Below are 6469 nucleotides of genomic sequence, written 5' to 3'. Positions count from 1 at the left end.
GACGCTGCCTTCGCCGGCTCCTGGGCCCGGGGTCATCCACTCCCTCCCTCCCTCCCTCCGCCAGCACGGGCGGGTGGTCGTGCCAGCCTCGCCTGGGCCATCCACTCCCTCCCCGGCTCCTCCACCCTGGGGCACAGCTCCTTCCCCCTTTTTCATAGGGACAGTCCCCATATTTGGGGCTTTTTTGGAATATCTGACCCCACCCCGATTTTTCACACTTGGTGTCTGGTCACCAGGGCCGACGAGAGGGGGGGAAGCCAGTACAAATTACCGGGGTCCGGAAGGGGGGGCCAACTATGTTGCATATGTGTAAAGATTTTTAGCCGGTCCGCCCGTGCTGGGGGCCCCGAAAAATGTTTTTCACCGGGGCCCGAACCTGCACTCGGCGGCCCTGCTGGTCACCCTACTGGGCTGTGTTCAATGCAGCTCCCTGCTCTAATGCATCCCCCCCCCAGGACTCTGTTTAATGCAGACTGTAAGATCCTTGGGGCAGGGCTCCCTTTTCTGTTCCCTGTTTGCCCACGGCCCATCACAATGGGGCTTGGGCCTCTAGGCCCTACTGGAATACAAATCAATCACCATCATCATCCTCTCCGTCACTAGACTGTGTTTTCTTCCCACGCCGGGTCTCTTCTCCTGCGCTGTGCTGAATGCAACTCCCCTTTAAAATGTCTCCTTCCCTGCTCTGCAATGTGGGAGCCAGGGGCGGCTCCAGGCACCAGCGCACCAAGCGCGTGCCTGGGGCGGTAAGCCGTGGGGGGCGGCCTGCCGGGTCACCGTGAGGGCGGCAGTCAGACTGCCTTCGGCGGCATGCCTGCGGGAGGTCCACCGGTCCCGCGGCTTCAGCGGCAATTCGGTGGCAGGTACGCCGAAGGCGCGGGACCGGCGGACCTCCCGCAGGCATGTCGCCGAATCCTCATTACCAGTGGACCTCCCGGAGGCATGCCGCCGAAAGCCGCCTGACTGCCGTGCTTGGGGCGGCAAAATACATAGAGCCGCCCCTGGTGGGAGCTGGAGAAGTTACCTGAGAGTCCCCAAAGACACTGACCGTTTCCTGGCAGTGAATTGAATTGGGTTTCTTCAGCCTGAACACAGCCAATGAAACCCAGCCATGCAGCAGGCCTTGGACATTACAGTCTCACCCCCTTGGCTATTACAATCTCTGTTATGGAGTGATAAAGGAAGTGCCACAAGATCTTTCATTTCCACCGTTTAATGTCATGCCCGCGACCGGATGGCCCCTCTAGCAGTGCGGTATTCCTTGAACTGCAGCGTCAGCATTGGGTAGGCGCCCACACTGCTGCGGGACTTGGCCTATGGACGGAAGAGCCATATCAGCTGAGCTATTGTAACATGTTGTCTGCAGGGGCCTTGGTTTGTGTCCTGGCGATGAATAACTCCAGAACTGAAATCTGACATGGAGTCTAAGGCTAGGAATTTTCAGACCTGGAATTCCCAAATGGGCTGTAACAGTAGCCACTGGAGCGAGTGGATGCTATGTGCCTGCCAGGTGAGGGGGATATAACCTTTTATAACCCTGCCCCCACAACTCTCGCGTGTCACATCTTTATTACGTGGTCTTGAAGGGAATCTTTGCCTCAAATGAAGCTACCTGCATCCTGAAGATTAGAAGGGCACCAGGGAGAGATCTGGAGCAGGGGTACCGTTTGCAGCACTGTCAAATTCTCCTGGAAGCAAGTGGCATGGCAGAAAAATCTGAGAGGGTGAAGTTCCCCACACTTTTGCCTGGGACAGGCCCCAACTATTGGTGAGCTATGGTACAAGCTCATGGTAGCACAAAGGGGACTTGAAATGGCCACATGCAGCCATTCAAAAATTCTTGGAATGCTATGATCCATGCAAGAAAGTCAGTTGGGAAAAGCACATTTTTCTTTGGTGTCAGATGAGACCATTGATCATTATGTTACAGGCCTGTGTATTAAAGCTAAGCCATGTGAATTGGAAGAGTTAATAGATATACTGTATACTAATTAAAGACTAAATTACATAACTGATAGATAAATAGGTCAAAGCAAGGTTATTATGAGAATTGGATTTGACTTTGCAAAGGACTGGATATTTTCAAGGCTGGTGAAAACTGCTTCTCAACGTGTTAAAAAGCAGTGAAAGAACTGAAGTGCAGCTAATTAAAAATGCATAAAGACAGAATACAAAGGTAAGTAAACAGCAGAGATTTATTGTTTGCAGTGAATGCAGAAGCAATCATAAGACAGGAAGGTGTGGAGCCCAAGGGATGTGGTGTCATACACACAAGAACCATTTTGCACAGGGTGTTGCTTTCAGCATAACCTGAAAAGACATATAAAAACAAAATACGTTCATGGACAGACAGCGCTGAAGATGATCTTTGATGGACCCCTTACAGAGCAAGTTGATACAACAGGTTGGTTCGTGATGCTGGAAATAAATGAACAAAAAGTGAATGAATTCCAGAGTAGATGCGGGAGTTGAGTGCAACATAATCACACTTGGCAGATACAAAAATATTAGTGACCACCCAAAGTTAAAATAAAAATCTCTAAGCTTGCTTCATAAAGCAAACACATGATGAGCCCACAGGCCTAAGCTATCCCGGTGTATCAGCATAAAGACAGGTTCCACTCCGGAGAGTTTGAAACATTGGACTGAGAAGGAGTGAAGAGAGGACTCAAAGACATATATTGAAATGGGTGCACAACCTGAACAAGATGCAAGAGAGATTCTGGGAGTGTCTGGTAAGGTATTTGAGGGGCTTGGATGCTTCAATGCATCATATTGATCAACTGCCCCAAATACCTGGTCTATGTAAAGAGACAATGTGGGGGAGGTAATATCTTTTAGTGGACCCTCTTCTGTAGGTGAGAGAGAGAGACCAGCTTCAGAGCTTACCCAGAGCTCTTCTTCAGGTCATGTTCTATATAAAGTCCAGTTAGCACTGCCACTGAGCAGTAAAGTAAAAACTGAACTTGGCCAGGCAATAAAATTAAATGCGACCGAGTGAACACACATTCCAACTGCTTAGGTTACTAGTATGGTCACCATAGTCAAACCAAGGAAGTTAGGGATTTGCCTAGATTTGAATAAGGCCATCAAACATTAGAGCTACCCCATGAGAACAGCTGCAGAAGTCATGTGTAACCACTCAGTTATTTTTCTTTTAACTGAGCTGTTGCACATCACATCAAGTAATAGTAAGCCTAGCTTTTATATAGCACTTTCCACAAGTAGATCTCAAAGTTCTTGACAAAGGAAGTTACTATCACTAGCTCTTGTTTTACAGATGGGGAAACTGAGGCATAGCAAGGTGAGGTGACTTGCCCAGGATCACCCAGCAGCAGAACCAGAATAGAAGCCTGGTCTTCTGAGTTCCAGGCCAGTGCTTTAGTCTCCGGGTGGTCACACAGTTTGCACATTGTGGGATTCCAGCTACACAGATGATAAACTGGCTTACAGTTCACTAGTGGCTCATTTTGGCAATTCTCTTTGATATATCAGTTTAAGGACCACAGGTCAAGCCATCACCATGTAGAGTCCAGTCGGTCAGCAGGAAAGTCAATGCACTCAGCAAAGAACACAATTGTAAGAAGTCTTTGCAATTTCAAAGGATCCATACATCCCACTGTTAGAATAATGCAATGCACCACATAATGCTTTGGGTCTATAATCAAAGCTGGACGTCTCCTAAAAGATACACTCGACTTCAACCACAAGCTGCTGGGCTAGATGCAGGAATCGCTGGGTGAGGCTTGTGTGATTGTCATTTACATGAATGCCCCTTTTACATGTAAAGTGAGTGAAAATGTAATTTGCTGCTCTGGTAATATGATGAGGGGCCTTAGTGTGAACGAGAACCAGACCCTATGAATTGAAGATCATGAATAGAAATGGCCACGTTTCACACAGCTCTAGTATCAACTTGGAATATATTCGTGTGTGTGTGTGTGTGTGTGTGTGTGTGTGTGTGTGTGTGTGTGTGTGTGTGTGTGTGTGTGTGTGTGTGTGTGTGACACAGGAATGCAAATGAATAATAATATATAAGATACAAAGTGTGTGTGGGGGGGAGAAATTTCCGTCAATTTCATGCGCTGTCTTATGCATGTGTCTTGCAAATCAATGCATTTTCCGAATAAAAATAAAATGCTAGACGTCATGGCTCCAGCAACTTGGACCAGGTTGTTGTGGTATTTATTTTTAAAGAGAACAATATAAATGCCTGAGTTATTGTGACAGCTACTGTGCGTTGTGCTGTAGCATCTATTCCCTTAGGCCTATCCATATTAATGAACAGTATGACAGCTTCATGTCAAGGATTATTAATAGTACTGTGAGTCTTTGCATCTCTGTAGCACCTTTCATCCAAGGATTACAAAGTTCTTTCCAAACCCCCAAAGCCTCCCAACCTCCACCCCCTTCCAGTTTGTGGTATCGTTACCCCCATTTCACAGATGGAGAAACTGAGGCACACAGAGTTGGGCTCAGTACAGGAGTAACTGGATGAAATTCTAAGGCCTGAGTTATACAGGTCAGACTAGTTGATCTAATGGTCCTGTCTGGCCCAAAATGAATCAGGAGCAGAGCTAGGCCTTGAATACAGGGGACCTACCTTTCAGTCTTTACCACTTAACCAACAGACCACAGAGAGCTGGTATGGAGTTATGTACAAGTAGCAAGGGACAGTTTAGTGGGGGCTTCTAGCACTGTATTGGATTGAGGAGGTGAACCTCTTTGGGGTACTGTCTGTCATTTATGATATGTGTGAATGGGCACCTAGTGCAACGGGGGACCAACCTGCTTGGCCTCTAGGTACTACAATATCAATGTTAAATCATAATATTAAGAAGGCTGCAAGTCCCATGACTTTCTGGGACCTCCGTGACTTCTGCACCAGCCCGTAAGGCTGGCCTGGGGGCCACCCAAGCAGCTCAGGCAGCCCCCAGGCCAGCCGCACCGGCTGCTGCTAAGGCAGTCTCGGGCCACCGTGCCCCCCACCACCACCTCTCCCAGCAACAGCGGCAGTCTTGGGCTGTGCACCAGCGTCCCCCCGCCCAGCACCAGCGGCAGTCCCGGGTTGCCCCTTGCCCCAGAGCACCAGCGGTGCCCCCAGGCTGCCCCCTGCCCCAGAGCACCCATGGTGCCCCCGGATATAGAGCACCCAGGATTTAGTCCAGGGTATATTATACAAGTCATGGAAAGGTCATGGGCTGTGAATTTTTGTTTACTACCCGTGACCTGTCCACAACTTTTATTAAAAATACCCGTGACTAAATCTTAGCCTTAATTATTAATACTTACTAATAAGTCAGGAAGTGCATGTTTTAAATAAAGTGAACCTGATTTTTTATTTATTTTTTCCCTGTGGATTTAGGGTGGTAAAAAGCACCAGATTGACAGCTCTTGACCTTAATGTCCTCTTTGCTTTGCTTTTTTTTGTTTTTTTCAGGTAGAGCATGAACAGCAGCACAAGCTGGTGTTTCCTGGGTGTAGGATCCCTAACAGTGATCATCTTCCAGGGGCAGCAAAGCCCCTATGTGTATTTAATTCAGTTTAAGCCACTCCTTTTTTCACTTTCAGAAGGGCTCTGTCAGAGGGCATGACCCTCCCATCACATCCCCTTCCAGTCAGACATGGAGCTGCAAGCACGCCCTGCCTCAGTTTCCTTCTCTGAGGCGGGTCCCCTCCCTTCCCCACGCAGGTCGGTGAGGTGGTTCAGCCCTCCACCCAAGTCATTAAACAAATTTAATCCCTTCTTCCAGAGTAATAAGAGTCCAGACAAAAGCTTCTTCCACCCCTCTTGGGCTACTCTTCTGCCCACCTTCTGGGCTCGGGTCTCAGCACCGTATGGGGCACCTTTAAGTCTTGCCCTGCTTTGTCACAGAGCATCGACTCCCAGCCTGCTTTTCCTGGTGACCCCCTCGTAGTCTACCACTCCCTGGAGTTCCTGCTTCCTGCAGAAGCAACTTCAGAGCCTTCCACAGCAGCTGAGCTGAACCAATCCCAGCCCAGCCCAGCCCAGCCCACTCCCTGTAGCTAAACTCCTATCTCCCAGTTCGCTCAGTCCTTTTTATGAGGCCAGGTGATCATCAGGCTATCACCTGACCCCATTAGTCCCGCCCCCCTCAGGCCGGGAGGCAGTTAATTATGGCACAGGAAGGTCTGTCCCCCTTTCCCCTCAAAGGGGCTGGTCACCCTGTGACAAGCTCATCTGTTGTTAGAATAACAATTCTTTTTATTTTTAATTGTGCGACTGTTGACACGCATAGGGCGGTGGGGACGGAGGGGCACACATTGCTGCAAGTTTAGAATAAAAAAAAAAGATTCTTTTATCATTATTTATCTTACAGTAGCGCTCAGGGGACCTAACCAAGATCAGGGCCCCATTGTGCAAGCCGCTGTCCACATGCATAGTAAGAGATAGACCCTGCCACACAATCTAAATAGGCAAGACTGACAAAGAAAGGATTATTATCCC

The sequence above is a fragment of the Emys orbicularis genome, chromosome 24, assembly GCF_028017835.1.
Source record: "Emys orbicularis isolate rEmyOrb1 chromosome 24, rEmyOrb1.hap1, whole genome shotgun sequence".
Lineage (NCBI taxonomy): Eukaryota > Metazoa > Chordata > Testudines > Emydidae > Emys > Emys orbicularis.
The sequence above is the reverse complement of the archived record's forward strand: the minus strand, read 5'-3'. Positions refer to the sequence as shown.